This window comes from Sciurus carolinensis, chromosome 1, assembly GCF_902686445.1.
Source record: "Sciurus carolinensis chromosome 1, mSciCar1.2, whole genome shotgun sequence".
Taxonomy (NCBI): Eukaryota; Metazoa; Chordata; class Mammalia; order Rodentia; family Sciuridae; genus Sciurus; species Sciurus carolinensis.
In genome coordinates this window covers 32,245,572-32,263,393 of record NC_062213.1, presented here as the reverse complement: position 1 = coordinate 32,263,393, position 17,822 = coordinate 32,245,572, and the positions used below count along the sequence as shown (strand labels likewise).

Here is a 17,822-nt window from a genome sequence, read left to right as displayed (position 1 = left end):
AAACAGAATCAGAGAGGGAAAGGAATGAACCCAAGGTCACCCAGCAAGAATGCAGCAGAATTAGCAAATAATTTCAATCTAGATCTTAGTGCTCTGGTCTTCTAATTATACCATGCTGACCACTCCTCTCAGAGAAATTCAGTCTCCCCCTTCCATTTTTGTAATGATAAATAAAATATCATACTACCCTGGGGAAATGAGACAAGGAGAGAGAGGAAAGTAGATGCCCATAATGTAAGCCTTTAAGGAATATTAAAATATAGGCAAGGATGTATCAAATGAGCTGCAGATCCCCAGAGCTAGCTATAACCACTTTCTGTGCTCCTTTGCAAGCTCAAAAATAGGCACTGAAAGTATAGCCCATAAAGCAGCATTTGCCCTACTTGCCTGGGGTAAAATCAATTCCTTTATGATGCCATCCTAGAGTACACTGAAGTTGTAAAATAAATGGTACCATAGGGACCAAAGGAATGATTAAGTGAATTACTACAAGGGATCTTGTTAGGCACCTGGGAGAATAAAGCTGAGCACATGCATGGCTTGAAAAATGCAGAAGTCTGTATCTCCCTGTCAGTGTACTCTCCCCCAACGCTGCATGGCGACTACATTTTATTACCCAATTACACATATGGGGAAATTGCATCCCAGAGAAGTCAGGTCCAAGGCCACACACCACAATAACAGTCAGACTTGGACTTGAGTGCTGAAGTCCTTAACTCATACCAACACTCTTAACCACTCGATAGCTCTGCCAAGTCGTGCTTAGCGAGCCGGGTTCCAAATCATTAACAGCTACGTGATTTTTACTGATTTAGTGAACCATAATACATCCACTATTTTATAATCCATAGTAACATTATTATCATGTCATAAATACAGTCGAAATGTAAATTCCCATTCACGGAACTTTGGCAGTTCACTTTCTAACATCATCCCTCGCTTATTTCTATTTATCAAATATGAATCTGCCCCAAACTAACAAAAATGGAAGCTTAGGATGAAATTCATGTTGTTATTAATAAATTCTGAATGTGTTCTTGTTCAGTATAAGATAACTTGACTTCATCCTCTATTCCCAATTAGAACTGCGGATGGCAGGGAGAGGAATTCAACATGTAAATGTTTATTATAAAACAAATACAAAATTGATCAGAAGAAATATCTGAAAATTATCTTAACAAAATAGAAAATCTCTAAACCAAATCTTGGATTTATTCCAACTGAACAAACATATTTAAACAACATTGGAAGGGTGGGGAACATGAGGGAAGGTCAGAATAGTAAACATCCATCATTTGGATTCCACATCCCATGTTCCCTTTTTCCTAGATGTGACATCCTTTCACATCTTTGAGGAAAATGATTATTTTTTTTCTTTTCAAAACAGATGCTTTGGGTAGAGTTGACCCGCACTCACTTTAGGAGGGGGTACATGTTTGAGTCCAGCAAAACAATATTCTGGTCATGCTTAGCAAGTGTGGGCTGTTCAAGAATGGAAAGATATTGTAAGCAAGGCCATTAAATCTCAGTACTGGCATTTTGTGAAATTAATTTACACAAGAACTTCCTTTTCCTCTGTGGCTAATACGTTGGTAACCTAGATGCTGACAATGCCCAATTTTGCCACCACAAAACCAAAGCTAGCCTAAGAATAAAGCCAAACCAGAGGAAAGAGAGAGAGAGAGAGAGAGAGAGATGATAGAAAGTGACCCAGGTATGTTATAGAGAAGCAGGATATGTTTGGAGTGCCTGCATCCAGCCATGTTTTTAGTCAGATCCTCCCTTGGACCTTGAGTTGTAAGTTGGGCGATCTAATAATTTGAACCACCAAAGTCCTGTTTTTCCTTCAATAACATTGATTTATGTCTTCAACACTGACAAACCAAAAGAATTTTGACTGCTCTATTCAATTGCTGCTTAGCAAAAGAAGCCTCAGGTAGCCAGACATTGGCTGTATGTTCCTTCCTTATCCAGAGAATTTAGGGCTATTTATGAATATGTATATCTTAAAAAAATGGTAGACAAGTTTCCATTGAGAAGATGACTCCTGCCATTTACAGCTGACATTTATCAATTGCCTGCTCTGCAGCAGGCATTGAGCTAAGCACTGTCCTTTAACAAATAAAAATGTCTCAATGAATTCAACCTCACACATCCACATGTTACAGCTGTTTTACAGATGAGACAGGCTTAGAAACCACTAAACAACTTGCTCAAGCAGAAGCAGGAACTCAACCTCCAAGTTTAAAACCCATGTTCTTAACAACCGACCTAATTACCCAGCATCACCTAATTATGTATTTTATTATATAGCGCCTAACTTTCAGTGTTTGCTAAAACTATATGGGAGCACATGGGGAGATGTTTAGAATGTGGATGGAGGTACCTACCACATGCCACACATTTTCAAGAGCATATACTAGGAAAGCTTGTATTTGAAAAGCTTCCCAGTGTAATTTTGATTCAGGCCAAGGACAAATGCTTTTCAAAATGTGGATCACAGAACAGCTTCCTATAGGAGAACCGTTTGTGAAATGAGCAGTTTGTGTCAGAATGTAAATTATCAGTGTTACTAGACACATTTAATTCACCAGATTCAAATATGTGAACAAGACTTTTTAATGAAGAAAGCAATATTCAATTTATATTCTAGTGCAAACTTCTTATCTTATTCACAAAAGGATGAAAACTTCTTTGAGTAGCACTTATTTGAACCATCAAACTGAACAGTGATACGTCAGATTTCCAGCTAAATATGAAATTTCAAAAATTATCATATGACTTTATGCAGATTTCTCCCCTGAGAAAGAATTCACAGATCAGTGAACTCCAACATATAATTTACTTGACAATCATACATGGATTTTTATGCAGTCGGTTAGCAGCAATCAGTTGCCAGAGGTTGACATGTTCTGGGTATAAAAACAATCACCAGAGGAGGACACCCTCAGGCATAGGGTGACTGCAGCCAGCTTCACTTGCTTTTCAATCCTCATGACCTGTCAGCTGTTGACCATTCGGTACTATCCTGTTTTTCTTTGTAACTATAAAAGTTAACATAAGCAAAGGAAAAGAGCTGTTTCATGTGTGCATTGATCAAACCACAACGAACCTCCCAGTTCTGCTGACCCTGTTGTAGAAATAAAGTAGGTCTCCAACCTATCCTAAAATTCTCATTTAAGCTGCCATGAATATAACTCTAGTTAATTATTTTTTAATCAAATGGGGCTGCTTTCTCTAGGAGTAACTGCCTTTTAATGCAAAAGGTAATGGCACACTTAAGTAGCAAGAACCAGATGTAGTTGATTTAAAGGCTGAGCGGGGAGGCAGAAGTCAAATATACAATGTGTGATTAATAAGGAGGGCTGCTTTCATCTTATCTCTAGACATTCCTCTGTAGATGTATGACTGTGAAACCCAACTTGACGCACCATACCAGCCAGGTCCAGGAAAGTTTTGTTACAAATTTGATTGTATTCATGTATTCCCTACTGGTTTAAAAAATATGTTTGCCGAAAATGATGGCTACCTCAAACATCTCATAGGTGAATCTTAAGCTTAGACATTGCTGACCACAAGAGCTGAGGAGTTATAAAGTGGGAGGCTTTGAAGCTGAATCATAAAGTTATTTGACAATATTGGTCTGCTCAGTGTCTCATGCCAGAGTTTTATACAGCATTGGCAAAAGACTCAGGAGAGGATATAGGATGTGGTTTTAAATGAGATGAAATGATGATTTTTTTAAGAAAGGAAGTAGTATCACCTTTGTGAAGTGACTGGATGCTTGCAAAGAGCTTTCATATATGTTGTCTGACTTGATCCTCTTGCCAGCCCTACAAAGGGAGTACTGAGTCCATTATAGTTCAAGAATCAGAGGTTTTATGTGACTCGAGATCAGACAAAGTTCTCAAGTCCATCTTCTTATGTTCCAGCAGTGTCATGGTGTGGTTCCTACTCTGTTGTTTGGGTCGGTTTACCAGTGACATGGCTGAATAATTGGGTGATCTAATTTGTAGCCAGCCCTTAAGAATTCATCTACTTATTCCTTTGAGAGAAACAGACAATGTCAGAAGGTGATTATCTTCACTCTTCTGCACTACATGGGTGGCCAGGTTGAAGTGAGGTGGATGGCCTAGGCCCAGGCATGTGGAAAGTTCACTTTACAGCACTATTAATACAAGGCCTCCTTTTTTAAAGTCCTCTTAAGAGGACATTTTTCTTAGCAATGTAAGTTTGTATCTTATAAACTATTACAAAATATAACAAAGGGAGTAAGGACATACTAAGCCTCTACTATGGCTAGATGTGTTCCAGGACTTGCAGACATATAGTTTGTTGAATCTTTTTAATAATCCAGGCACTGTAAATATTAATCTCCTCATTTCACTAATATGGAAATGGAGGCTCATTGAAGGTAAGTCAGTTGTCTAAGATCACACAGCAAGTTGGTGGATGAACTGATAATGTGCTTTGAAAGAGGTCAGATTGCTCAGCAGGTTGTGCTTCATCTGAAAAGAAGATCACCCTTTAAACACCAGCACACTGCCACCAATATTACAGGCTAATTCTGACAGCATGCAGTTTTCAGACAGAATATGTAAAATCAAAGTGACAGAAACAAAAAGGTGAAATTTGTTCAAAGATAATTTGTTAGTTGTTCAGACATTTGTATACTGATGGATGACCATAATATCTTGCAAAATGTGGCGAGAAAGCAAATATCCCATTGACTATGTGACCAGCAATATTACAAAATAGACAAAAAGAAATTTTAAGAAATCAAGGTTATCAATCATTTGTAGTCCACGCCTAAATCACTTGCCTCTGTCTTTTATGGAGAGACTACTAGAGAATAACAAAAAAGAGTTTGGGGAAGCTCTCTTACTAGGTTCTCAAAATCCTTTGTGCTTCGTGTCCATAGATGCAAACTCTGTGTCAGACTATGACATTGCCTTGCATGTGAAACTCATTCTCTATCACTTCACTCCAAGAGAGTATGTCAAGGAATCTCTCAAACCACAGCATGTCTTAATGCACAAAGAATATAATTTCTCCATGTAATTCTTAAGAAAATAACATTTTAAATCCTATAAAAATTGACAAAGGCATTGTTGGCTTAAAATATGTTGTAGATTAAGTGGACCCTCATTGAATGTTAGTGCATGTGGTATTACTCAGTTATGGCAAAATAACCATGAAATAAAGTAAAAAGGTTAAATATGGGAAAACAATAAAAAGGTAAAACAATGCAAAAAATGCCTTAAATGTTGATGGTTTTATCTAATATCATTGTTTCATAAATCAGTGGTAATATTGAAAATGCAACTATACCTGGGTTTATGACCTTATAAAAAGAGATGGCTGAGGCCAAGTACATTATCTGCAGGAATTTCTATTATTAGAGCTCCAATATACTGTTTCTTTTACAAAATGGAGAAGAATAATTGTCTTTTTGGACAATAGATCTAGTTAGCTAACATTTGAAACGGTTTCTGTACTAGTGTCCATGACATGGATCTCATTTCTCATTTTGGTATCTGAAGCCATTAGTATGAGAGAACTGAAAGACAGATTAAATGTTATAAACTCCAAGAATTTCACTTTATAGACACAGTGATTAAGGTTCAGAGAGGTTATAGAAAGCAAGGTGAAACAGCTAATTAATGCCAGATGCCAGGCTGTGGCCACTCAGTGTGTGGAAACTCAGACTCACAGCGGCAGTCTGAGCCAACAGCAATGCTGCCAGGTCTGCTGGCCAGCCTCACATTTCTTATCCAATTCCCTGGTTCCTGCTACTTGCTTAATTTCTGCTGGCTCCTGATTTGGAGCTCCCCTTTCACAATACCAGTTCATGCTTCATTAGTTTTAGGGACCTGATTTTCTTCTCTGGACTCTGTCTTTGCTCCCTAGTATTAATGCCCTACAGCTGCCCCTCAGTCAAGTTTCAGAAACCCCTTGATTTAATTCATTCTTCTTATGCATCACTCCAACAAGTGGCAAAAAGCAAGATCAAACTCCTAGGTTATTCCAGGCTTATTGCACCCATATAGGTTCAGAGTAGTCTAAGCATACATGTGAGAAATGCATGCTACCGCTAGAACCTGGTGCCAGATACTTCAAGATCAGAGGGTTGAGTTTACTAGGAAATAGCCACGCACCCATGGACCATCTTCCTGGAGTGGGTGAAAGCTGTGATGGAGCCTCCCTCCAACTGTCTACATTTCTTCCCATAAATATTTATATCTCTGCTGAATAGGGATACACTCACAGTTACCCATGTTAAAAAATGTGAGCAGCCCTTGGTTGTATCACCTCCATGCAAGTCCCAGCGACACCTCTATTGAAGCACAAGGGGAAATTATGAAGGGCATCCCAGAATTTCCTAGACGAGCAAACTCCCTTGCAATCATTTTTCTTGGCCATGACTCTTTTAAGATGACATTTTTGTGGCTGTTGAAAGTTGCCAGAGTCATATGCAGTGCCCTAGAGTTGGGCTAGGACCCAGGAAAGTCATTTTTTCTTTGTATAAACAAATGAAAAGTTGCCTGTGCCAAAACACATTTTACTAGCCTGGCATCTCTCTCCTACATCCACCTTCTCACACGAGGAAAATGCAACTATCATGAACTCTTAAAAACATTTCTGTCTGCTTGATTTTTCTCTTTATGCAATTTTAAAGGTGGATGATATAGAAAAAGTACATTCAGCCAGGAGTCAGTATATCTGGATGTTAATCCAGGAATAATCATAGATTTACACCATGAACTTGAGCAAGTCGTTTACAAAAGTTTGGTTTAAGGTCTTCATGTATGAAATAAAAGGGACTGGGTTAGATTATTTCTAATATCTCTTGAAGCTTTCCAATTCCTTGATTTGAAATGTCCTTTATCAAGTACTATAGGCTATAAGATTTAAATCTTATGTTCTTATAGAAAATTGAAATATGAATGTATCCACCATGCATATCCTTAATGGCAGTAAGGAAATTATGAAACCAAAATGAAATAGAAAAGTCCTGGCTCAAGTCTATAGAGCAGGCACATTTGACTTAAGATGAAGAGCTAGCATCTCTGAATCACTTCATCCCAGGTACCATTTTGTCAAAAATATCTTCTTCATCTTTCTTCAACCCAACCTGGCTTCTTTCCATGTTTCTTCTCTCCATGAAGAGCACTACCACCTATTCATTCATCTAAGCCACAGAGAGTCATCTTGACTCCTTTATTTTCTGCATCAAATCAGCGCCAGATTGGGTTGCTTCTATCTCTTGATGATTGCCTAAGTCTGTCTCTCTTCTCTTCCTTTCCCCCTCTTTCAACCATATACCTTTATCCTCACAGCCAATGACTAAGGTCAGACTCATAACTTTTCTTTCTGGATCTGGGATTTGTTAATGGCCCCATAACTGGCCACCTGACTCCTGACTTGCTTTCTCTAATCCATCATCCATGGCCTAACTAGAGGGATCTGTCTAAAATACAAATCTGGCCTTGTCATCCCATTTTTATGACTCTTTCAGTGGTTTCTACTACCTGTGCTTCAAGTCACAACTCCTTAATGAGCACAGATGATTCCTGGCAAACTGTACCCTGCTCCTCTCTCCTTACACATACCTTATGCTCTAGAAACATCAAATTCTCAGGTTATTTGTGTTTAGTCAAACATAAATTATTTCCTTTTGCTCAACACTCATTTTGTACATGACAAGATGTTTCTTGTCCACTTTATTCTCCCTTTTCTGGGGGTAAGTTCTGTTTTCAACATGCAGTTCAAGCTTCTTCTTGTCAGAAGCCTTTTATGAATCCTCTCTCTGTAATACCCTTCCTCTGTATTCTAGAACATCCTATGTCTCTTTTTCTTCTTCTTTTATAATAGTATTGTCTACCACTTCAGTCCACCATTAGCTTCTTAAGAGTGAACATTCTCCATTCAACTTGGTACCATTTCCTATCACTGCATGGCACATAGTGGGTTCTCAATACTAATTAGATAAAGAAATTAATGCATAAAATGAATTTTTGTATGAAAATACCAATAATCTTCAATTGTTTTGTAAGTAAGAAATATAGCAGTAATTATTACTGATCCCTTTTTGAATGGCAATGGGACTGTATAAATGATACAAAAGTACCTAAGTCTGAATCAAGTATCCTCACTTTTCAGATCATATAATCCTCATTATCTTACTGTGGCCTTCTCCATTTCTCTTCCCAATCATCTCTATGAAGAGAAATTTCTTAAATTAAGTGAAATTCATAAAAAACATGCAAAGTTAACTGTATATTAATCACTGTGCCATACAGAAAATCAAAAGAATGAGTAAAACTGAACTCTGTTTATCAAGACTATTTATAATATAAGCACCTAGAAAATGCTGGACGGAAGGTACAAAGGTCATACTGTCTGATGGGATAGGATGAAAGAAGGAATCACCCTGTAAATGAAGGACTCACAGAAGTCTTCTGAGCGGTAGTCCCGAATGCATATGGAAGAGAGGGCAAACATTTCTTAAGTCTTCCTTAAAATAAAAAATCAGGCTTGGGAAACCTGGGTCGGGGGAGGACAAGAAAGGACACCAAAAAAGCTGTGCAGGACACAAGGAGCTGTACTTGCTTGGTTAAGATAGTTATGCCCTCCTGGAATGTGCTTCTCAGGAACTAAGAGATAAGTCAGTCAGAGGCAGGGGCGTATCACTGAGACCACACACACAGGGAAAGGGCATGATGTTGGAGTCTTAATAGGCAATCCATGTAGAAGGTTCAGGAAAATAATTTCTGTGCACTTTACTATATTTCTAAACATGCCAAGCATAAAGTACACTTGTTTAATAGTACATATAAGCTTGCATGTGGTTCATATATGTATGTATTATGTATGCAAACATATATACCCCATACCTACATATGTATATGCATGTGATACCCCCAGACTCAACCTAGAAGGGTCATGTTCCACATCCGTATTTTGATTTCACTGCAGTTTATTAAAGATCCTTATTTTTTTAACAAGTTTTTTTTGAACAACGACATACAGTAATGCTTAATTACTGCAGATAATGCCTGTTTAAATATTATGGACAGCTTCAGTATTCTGCCTAACAACCTAGAAATCTTATTCCAAAATTCTGAATTTACATTTTGATGACAGAAAAATGGAAGAATCACAAAGCAACTTGGTACACATTGGTTTTATAACAATAAAAGTGGTCTTTTAAAACTAAACAAGATACTATTTGAAACAGGAAATTGTAACGATGCCTGCCTCTAATTTAAAACTTTTCAGCTTCTTGCTTATCTTGCTTATGCAATTTAACCCTGTGCATACCACACAAAATATATTCTGGTTCACTTTAAAAAAGCTCTGGCATTTGAACTACAGACCACCCTAGCAGACAGTAGATTGTGGGGATCGATGGGATAGAAGAGACTCTCTGTGGGATGATTTGTCTAAGAAGCATCTTCCACAAACTACATTTTTCCCTCCAATGACAAATGACAATGATGCAAACAAATAGCTTATGATGACCAGCTTTTAAAGGAAACCTTCTTATTAAATAAAACATTGCAGGACAGATTGTGAAATACAAATACTCGGCAGATGATGTAAGATACTTAAAAAATTTTCAAAAGTCTTAATAATTAAGGGATTTATAGATTTTTCAGTAATATCATTACTAGGTAGAGCATTGCCATCAGTTTAATCTGGTATTTCACATGAAATTGTTACCATGCCTTCCTTGAACTTGCAGGGTATTAGCACTTAAAATCAAATATTCTAATAAAATCTCTGTTCAGCATGCTGACTTTAAGGCTATTTTCTTACCATTCATGCTTTTCTCTTCTTGAAATAAAGATCTATTTGTCATCTTTCTCTTTTATGATGCCTGTTAGGTTTATGGGGATTTGAAATTTTATTTCCTCTGCTTAAGCAAGAAAAACAAATGGTAAAAGTGTGTGTGTATGTGTGTGTGCTCGCACACACATGCTCTTTCTCCTACAATATGGGATTACTCAGTGGAATGTACAATATGTACAGGCATAAAATTATCAGTGTCATTGTATAATAAACATTCAATGCATTATGTGTGAGGTCCAGTGAATTTTTCCTGAACAATATTCTTGAGTAGTTCTCACTTAAATTACCCTTGGCAGAATTACTAGGAAGGAAATAGTCATTCAAAGCTTAAGAAAGGGATGATGATTGCTCACATCTTATAAATGAGACAAAATCCCTACTGAGACAAAATCTTTTTGCTCAGAGTGCTATAGACAGTGGACATTGTTTCTTCCTCCATCAGGACTGCCTGGTGTCCTGGTGATATATCTTATACCTCACATGCTATTGGACAGGAGTGCAAGTTACCAGTGTAATGAATTAGTCTCTGAGAGTTAATTACACCCTACAGGAGAATGAAACCAAGGACGAGCAACTGCACACACTTGCTCCCATGACTCCATGTGCTGCCAGAGTCCTATCATTCTGGAAACTTTCATGCTTTTTGTAAAAGTCAGTTTTAAAGACTCATTAATCTAATTTGTGAGTGGTAGATCATCTCAGAGTTCTTCCTAACTTTGTTCCCATCATCAACAAGCTGTGAACACTTGACAACCTCACAGTCTTTATCAGTCAAAATATGATTGTTTTAAGTCATTGGAAAGCCTAAATCCTGGATTCTTAGAAATATTTTTAAAGTCACATTAAGTGATAATACATGCTGTGGAACTACCATATATATGTAACAGATGTCACATTTTGACACATCAGCATTGAATAGGTATATACCCCAATGATATGCCATACCATCTTAGTGCATTTCAACATTTACGAAAATATTACCATATGCCGTGTCTTCAGCTCTGTTGTTTTAAACTGATATATATTTTAATTTAAACACATTAGCAATGTGGCTTCATTTTGAATTTCACAAGTTAGGTTTAGCAATTCTAAAAACTCATAAAATATTCTTGTACCCCAAGTCCTGACTTTCTCCAGAGGGGAGTAAAAAGTTGATCAGATTCCTGTTACCCTAAGTTCTAGCTCAGATGCAAGAAAGAACCAATTATTTCTCAGACTCTCAAAGAATCCTGGGGTGCGGGGGGTTCTTTACTAAGGAACTGAAGGAAAGCCATGTGATGAATCTTCCCCAGTTTAAAGGCTGTATCTCAAGAATCCAAATGAATAATTTTTATTTTTGGCAAATAGCTATTTCCCAGAGAGAGCAATTAGGGGGTTGAGAAAGAAAGGGAAACAAGTTACCAGAACTAAAAATTGATTCTATAGTTCTTCTCAAACATAAATTACTACACTAAGAGTTTAAAATAACCAAGACCACAATTACAAAGATAGTCCTCCCAACTTCTTAGGCAGCCTTCCATTGAAAAGACTCTGTAGTCCAGATTTTAAGGTACAAAGTTACTAAAAAATGCCAGCTTTCCACAGTTTAAAAAAAAAAAAAAAACCATTCTGCTCAACATAATAAGTAGTATACAGCGTGATATATTTAGTATGTTCTCAATTAAGTTAAGTGTATACAGACCCACATTTGTATGCTCTGGAAAAAAAAAAAAAAAAACACTGAATTGTGAACAGTGCCTATCTGTAGCTGATGGAAGTACAGGTGAATTATATTTTCTCCTTGAAATGGTTTGGCATTTTCCACTGTAAGAAAGTGAGAATTTAATTTTTTATTAAAAAAAAAAAAAAAAGGAATGAGAGAAAGAAAGAAATGTGCTTAGAGTGCATTCATTCATGGTGGGAAAGTTATGAACATCTGGCAGAGGTTAGTGGTGGGCCTATGCAGAACAATTCCAGAAAAAGGTTGCTGTTGTCCCTAGATGTGCCCCACTGGCCCAGAGGTTTCATCCTCTCATGTCACTCCTCAACACCCCCCACCCAAATACCTGGCTTTTGGGGAAGTAAAAAAATTAAAATAAAATAAAGCAAAATCAGCTACAGGTGGTGTCTACCAAAGAGAAGGCTGCCATTGTTTATTGAGCCCATCCTGTGGGTCAGTCAATGAACTAAGGTTTTAGATAGTTCCATGCTGTTGGGACAGGTATAGTAGGTATGGTCACCATCTCAGGTGGAGGAGAAGGCAGAGGTTCTGAGAAGTTAAGTACTGTCATGAAAGGCATGGAGCCCAAATGTTGGTGTTAGTGTTCAAACTCAAGTCTCCCTGATGTCCCTGTCATTCTCTGTCCACTTCAGTTGGCACTGGCTCCTTGGTTAGAGCAAGGACCACATACATATAGGCCTTTTCCAAATGTGTCCACTGACATGTTTCCTTGAACTAAGCACTACCTTTTTTATCTTTTCTTTTCCTTTTCTTTTCTTTTTTCTTCCCCTTCCCCTTCTCCTTCCCCTTCCTTTCCTTTCCTTTCTTTTCTTTTCCTTTCCTTTTCTTTTCTTCCCCTTCCCCTTCTCCTTCTTCTCCTTCTCCTTCCCCTTCCTTTCCTTTTCTTCCCCACTCTTTAAGACAGGATCTTGCCATGTTGCCAGAATTCTAAAGGCATCTACTTGTTGCCTGCCGGGGACAAGGAATAAAGACACCTAATAGTTTATTATCAACTTCTATTTAAAAAGAAATAGCTTTCATTATTTAAGAAGGGAGATTCTTAAATGCAATGAAAGCTCCTTCACTCTCATGCTTGGGAATACAAAAAAAATGATTAGGTCAATGTATACCGGGACCTTAGTGGCCATCCTAAACCCAGCATAAATATGCAGTGTAATTATTTTATATGACAAGTTGACTTACTCTTTCCTCACCACTATAGTAATATATTATTTATAGGCACATTAATTACCCTTGCTGAAAAGCATTAGTGTTTTCTTTCATTTATACAATCAGAACAGGCAGGGAATTGTTCATAAGTCACAGGGATTAGTATCATTCTTGTTCTTCTGTTCCTTATACCATCACTCATTCAAATAAACATGAATGTCAAATTAAAACTTCTAATATTCATATATTCACTTATATCAATATAAAACTTATTCCTAGACAATGATTTCTAAGAATCTGCTTTTTAAATCTTAACCAACAAAAATCCAAACAATTCTCTTTAAACAAGTTTTTATTCTTTAGAAATAGTAGTTTTTGCTAAATTAACACATACTAAATCATACCTGAATTCAAACTGCTAAAATAAAATGATTTTTTGTTAAAAATTTTGGTTACTAATAGCAAAATTATATTTTTAAATGAATATACTTAGAGAAAATTTGAAGATTATTAAAAATATAAGATCTAGATATAGATATATAAATAGAATCTTGATTAGAGCCAAGGCACATGCCTGTAATACCAGCAACTCAGGAGGTTGAGGCAGGAGTACTGTAAGTTCAAAGCCAGTCTCATAACTTAGTGAGGCAACTTAGAGAGACCCTGTCTCAAAATAAAAAATAAAAAGGGGTGGGGATGTAGCTCAGTGACTGAGTGCCCCTTGCTTCAATCTACTGTACTGAAAAAAAAAAAAAAAAATCTTGATTAGAAAACATGGGCTATATGTATATGATTTAATCTATATAGAACTATGAAGATCAAACACATGTACATATTCTATGTATGTATATATGTATTCTGTACATATAGATATAATGTATGTAAATATTCATTTATACATATGGCACATAGTATGTTGTACATTCCATAAGTACAGAATGTATATGAAATGAAACAATAGGCTACAAAATTATTTCTTCATAAAAATGCCACATCATACCCTGCACAATGGAATACAGAATGTAGTTCAAATATTGGCAAAGAAACACACATAGGTAGATATGCATACTTGTGTATATATTTAGTATGTGAATTCACATATTTCTTATGTGAGATAAATGTAGTTCAATACACACATACTAGGAAACTTTTGTACAGTTTCCATATTAGCAGGCTTGGTGGCGAGGAGATATAAAGATGCAGGAGATACAGTTCTGGCCTAGTTCCAAACTTTTTAAAAAGACAAATACATGAGCACACAGCACTATTATGAAGTGGTACCATTGGCACAGAGATATCCTGTACAAAATGTTCAAACATATGCCCAAATTCATGAAATCCACAACATTTTTATTATATACACTCGTAGAGAAGAAGAAAGTTTGGTAGTCTTCTCAGTCAGTGTGACCAAGCACAGACACACCTCAGGGCAGTTCTGTTCTTCACTGGCCTCATTTCTGTCCTCATGTCCTTCCCACCCAGGGCCGGCTGCTCTCAGCATTTACAACTTCATCAGGATCTTATTTTATATTGAAAATATATCATTTTCATTATGTTCAGGAATCCATGGACCTAAAAACTATAGGTTCTTAGAAATCACTGAGGCCTTGGCAACTTTACTACTTGAAGCCAAGGGTTCTCATCATGGCATGAAATATATTAAGTTAAAAAGTCTGTGAAGTAAAAAGTCTGTGAAGTTTGCTGTAAAACCACCATTATATCAAAAAATTCAGACACTTTTTTTTCCATACTTCTCACAACTTTGTAATCTGCAAAAAAATAGCGAGTCAGAGAAGAGAAGTAATTTCCCTAAAGACACACAGTTAAATGGGACTCACAGCAGAACATCTTGCCCATGATGGGGTTAAAACACACCATGCCCATCAGCCCAGCTGCAAGTGTTTCTCACATCAAAAGTCAAGAATCTTGATGGTCTCCTGATTTCTTCCCAAGTGAGGCACAGGCCTTGGAGAACTCCCACAGGCAGGTGGCATCCTGCAGCTTGCAGGGCTATCTTTAGCATGGTGTTGTGGAGAGATCCCAGAAGGTGTCATCAGGGGACCCAAGTGATTTGTTTTTTTACTTATCAGTCATGTGAACTTTAAGGTCTTTTACTTCTTTGAGATCAATATATTTCTCATCAGGAAAATCACCATTCTAATTATACCTGGCCTAACCATCTTAGAAATTCCATGTGAAGATCAAAAAGAAATAATGTGTATCCAAATACTTGAAAGGCTGTGGCAGATACTTATACTTTGGTGTGGTAAGGAAGGAGAAGCAGTTTGGGACTCTATTAGAAGCATGAATGCCCTGTTCTGACTGCTTGTAGTTATTTGTGAGAAGGCAATGTACAGTTAATATTAACTCTCAGATTCTTTTGCCAACTCCACATTTACAGCTATGAGAGAAGCAGCATATGAGAAGCAACATATGAGCAGAAGAGTAGGCTTTGGACTCTGCCAACTCCAGGCTAGCAACTGATAAACTATGTGATTCTGAGAAAGTTTCTTTTTCCCTCTGTACCTTGGCTTCTGAATCTAGAAAAAGTAAAGCATAATGTACCTATGTCATAGAATTGCTTGAGGATACAGCCAGAAAAGTCATGAATATACCTCCATTGACAAATAAAATAACAAGTTCTAATGGAAGGAAACAGCTTTAAACTTAGTAGGAATGGATTAAAGGATAGTATGGGATGTAAAAAACATCAACAAGGGATTCATTATGAGAAGTCTGGCTTCCTAACACTTATTTAAAATGGTGGCTACAAAAAATCCCTAAACCATTCTGAGCATAGGTTTCCTCATCTGTAAAGATAATTGTATCTAGGCCAAAGCAATTCTATCAAGTTAGAATGAAACTATCTTAGGAACTGTAGTCATACAAATATGAAGAACTTATTGCAGCATGCTGTGGATCGCTGTCTGATATTACCTGCTCAAATTTTTTTTTTTTTTTTTTTTTTTTTTTTGGTACTGGGGAGTGAGGGACACTCTATCGCTGACCTACATCCATAGTCCTTTTTATTTTATTATTTTAAGAAAAGGTCTTGCTAATTTCCTGAGGCTGGCCTCAAACTTGCCATCCTCCTGCCTCAGCTTTCCAAGTTGCTGGGATTACAGTTCAATGCCACCATAATCAGTTGCCTGCTCAATGCTAAAAAGTTTTGCAAATTTTCATTTTTAAAGAAATATAGGTATCTTTCCTTTTAACACTAACTCAGGATATTTATAGGCTATAGTATGACCATCACATGGAAAGAGATAATATTTGTTTAATTTTTTTTCATCACTGTGACCAAAAGACCTGACAAGAGCAACATAAAGAAGGAAAAGTTTATTTTAGTTCAATTTCAGAGGTTCAGTCCATGGTCAGCCAACTCCATAGCTCTGGGACCAAGATGGGCAGAACATCATGGTAGAAGGGTGTGACAGAAGAAAGCAGCTCAGGACATGATAGCCAGGAAGCAGAGACAGGCAACTCCACTTACCAGGGACAAAATATAAACCCCAGTGACCTCCTTCCTCCAGCCACACCCTATCTGCCTACAATTACCACTCAGTTCATCGATATCAATGGATTAATGCACTGATTAATTTATGCTTCTCATAATCTAATTATCCCACCTCTGAAAATTCTTGCATTGCTTCACACATGACAATCCTCCAGCTTCTGGGGGATACCTCATATCTAAACTATAACACTATTTTATTGGATTTTAATATAATTGTCAGACTTATAACCAGTGGGAAAAAGAAAGTAAGGTCTTATGCAACATGTGCTAATTATTTCGAACCTTCAAAGGGAACTCTTTCTTTGAGCAATTTTAACTAGAAACATCTGTAATTATTATTTTGATGATGATTAGACTCTGAATTGCTAGGCCAGCAATGAATAATGTAAGGAAGGCAATGAATAAAATTCTCAGATGTCCTTCACAGAAATATTATGAGTTGTATAGTGTCTGGGGGTCAGAAACTGGAGGAAGATTGCAGGAGGGAATAAAAAGAGAGAGTCTTTTCCTTTAACATTTAAACATCTTGGTGAACCCAATTACCTGAACATCTGATTCAAAATAGATAAAATATAAAACTATTTGCACTGTAAAAATATTCATCACTTTCCTTTGGTTCACAGAAACCCAGAAAATAATAATATTGCAAGTGCTTAAGGTATTTTGCTTTGGGAATTTTCCCCCTAATAAATTATTAAATAGACTGATAAATTAAAAGGGAAGCATTTCAAGTCACTGATGATAACTCTCAACATCAAGTAAAGACAATGCAAATATGACATTGACATCATAAGAGAGCATTTATTTGTGTGGTTCACTACCAGAAACTTGGCCATCTGAATGAACAGCCTTCAGTGCTTGCTCCATGAGAAGCTGTACTTCTGCTAACACAGATTGATGTTTAGAATTTCTTAAACCTCAGGGGCTTAGCACTTCTTTATTTAATCACACAACCAAAAACATCCTTGTGGATGCTTGCTCTATATAAAAAAAAAATACTCCAAATGAATAAGTCCCTTGAGATTTCTGAGTTTCCTGTGACTCTCACCATTAATGCATCTGCAACCACGAGGCCATTGGGCACAAAGCAATGAGCCGTGTCCTCGCCTGGGGCGCAACTAATAGCGTAACATGGAAAGGTCAAGGCTCTTCGAGCATTAGGATTTCATCTTTAAATGGGATTCTAAACAGGAAGGGATTCTCTAACAAAGGGATATTAAAGTATTCCTACTCCCAAAACACTCAGAGACACTAGAACAGAATAAGGTTAGTTCTCCTGAGGAGAAAACATGCATATAATAAAATGGAGTTAAAGACTGTCTCATGTTTTGACCGTGAACCACAGTCAGAGGCCTAGTTATTATGGGGACAAGGAACCAACACAACACACACAAACTCATGGGCGTGCATGTGCTCACAAATCAGTAACAAGGCTTCATGAAACAGTATTACTCCAGTGACCCAGTGAAACCTAAAATTCTGATCCCTGAACCTCATAGGGTCTACACAGCTTAATTTTATTTCATTTATGTAAGAAGACTTGACTCAATGCATTTCTTCTTTTTGCAACCTGTTAATGAT

General features: G+C 37.0%; 1 protein-coding gene across 3 annotated transcripts in view; it reads right to left on the bottom strand.

The window, feature by feature from the left end:
• Positions 1-17,822, bottom strand: part of Angpt1 (angiopoietin 1) — a 229,385-nt gene that overhangs the window by 98,196 nt on the left and 113,367 nt on the right. The gene's annotated exons all lie outside the window — the stretch shown is intronic.